Below are 2,189 nucleotides of genomic sequence, written 5' to 3'. Positions count from 1 at the left end.
CCCCCTCCTGGTGCTCTTACAGCTGTCCAGACTTGATACCGTCAGTGCTTGGACCACTACCAGCGCTAAAAGACAAACTGCGCCAGCTTGCTAATTTTTGGCTGCTCCTACTTTTGCTGCGACTTTGCTGCAGCAATGCTATGGCATTGGGGGCATTTCAGCATTTGTGTTTTCCACCGTACTTTTCTCACCAAAAGCCTACGTCAGCACCTTCTGTGGACATCATGCACTAAGTTCCCAGGGTCAATGCAATGAGTTGAATTGAGGAATAACTTCAAAATATAGCAAGATTTCCCATAAATAACAACTTTCTGCCACACGGAAAAAGATTAATAAATGCTATTCAAAACACTAACACAAAGGCATTTTACCCGGAGAATATAAATAAATATTAAGCCTAAAAGTATGCTAAATAACTCTATTTCTGTGAGTTATCACACCCCCAAACTTAAGTCATTGCTCGACCTCGAGTAATCCCTAACAACACAAAACAAAACAACAAAACACAATATCTAAACACAAAATAACACAAATTTCTGCTTTGGCTGCTGAGCAAGTTGATTCTCCATTCTCCAACAATGCCTCTAGAGTCCCAGCTCATTTCCAACCGACTCTTCATCCAATCTCAGATCAATCTGCCATTCTGCCCACTCCACAAATGACATTCCTCTAATAGTGAGTGTGTGGGACCATAGCTAACCATCCTTGTTTCACCTAGGTTGCTTGAATCACGATCCTTGAGCCTAGCTTTTGGTCTAATAAGCTGATTGCTTGACCCCTCTCCTGGTGCTCTAGAGAACCAAACGCCTAAGGCTTTATTCAACCCGTAGTCTACCTCTAAGGGCACTAGGTGGGTGCATACATATAAATAAAATAAATAAGGAAAAGAAAACTTTGAGAGAGAGATGGAGAGAGAGAGAGAGATATATATATATATAGTGAGGGAGAGTGAGCTCGAGAGACTGATAGGGGGAGAGAGTGTGTGTCGAGACAGAGAGAGAGAGGGAGAGTAACGTGAGGAAGAGAGTGGAAAAAGAAATAAGGAAAAGAAAGAAAAGAAGAGAGAAAAGGAAAAAGAAAAATTGGAAAGAAAAATATTAGGAAAAATAAATAAAATAAAGAGGGGTTAAACTGCAAATACCAAAATAAATTTAAAAGTTCATGATTAATTAAGAAAATCAATTCAGGCACACTAATAAACCACAATTATTATAATTAAACAAGTTTAATTCCGGAGGGCGTTACATTCTACCCCCTTAAGAAATTTCATCCCCGAAATTGAAATTTACCTCACGATATGAACAAATACGGATATCGTTCCTGCATCATCGTTTCTAATTCCCACGTTGCTTTTTCAACACCATGGTGTTGCCACAACACCTTCACTAACGGTATCTCACGTCAACGTAGGCTTTTCATCTTCCGGTCAAGAATCTGTATGGGTGCTTCCTCGTAAGTCGTGTCATATTGGATCGGCACGTCATACCATTGCACAATGACTTCTGGATCAGGTTGACACTTCCGAAGCATAGAAACATGGAACATATTGTGCACGTGAGACATTTCTGGAGGAAGATCAAGGTGGTAAGCAACGACACCGACCCGTTGTGTGATCTAAAACGGCCCGATGTACCTCGGCGCGAGTTTCCCTTTCACACCAAAATGAGTAACTCCTTTGCGCGGAGAGACTCTTAACAAGACAAAATCGCCCTCTGAGAACTCTAAGGGTCTATGCCTCCTGTCAGCATAACTCTTCTGATGACTCTGAGCCGTTAATAGTCATTCCCGAACCACGGCTATTTTCTCATTATTCTCCTGGATAACATCCGGTCCAAGGGTCAGTCGATCTTCTGACTCAAGCTAACAAACTGGCGATCTACAAGGTCTGCCATACAACGCCTCGAATGGTGCCATCCCAATGCTACTCTGATAACTATTGTTATAGGCGAACTCAGCTAAATGGAGATACTTCTTCCAGTTTCCACCAAAATCTAGCATGCAAGCACGAAGCATGTCCTCCAAAATCTGAATAACTCTCTCAAATTGTCCGTCAGTCTGAGGATGAAATGCGGTGCTAAAATTCAGTTTGGTTCCCATGGATTCTTAGAAACTTCTCCAATATCTAACATTGAAATGAGTGTCATGATCTGATGTGATAGACAACGAAACTCCGTGAAGTCTGACAACGT

The sequence above is a fragment of the Morus notabilis genome, unplaced genomic scaffold (assembly GCF_000414095.1).
Source record: "Morus notabilis unplaced genomic scaffold, ASM41409v2 Scaffold69, whole genome shotgun sequence".
NCBI classification, from domain to species: Eukaryota; Viridiplantae; Streptophyta; class Magnoliopsida; order Rosales; family Moraceae; genus Morus; species Morus notabilis.
Note: the sequence above shows the minus strand (reverse complement) of the source record.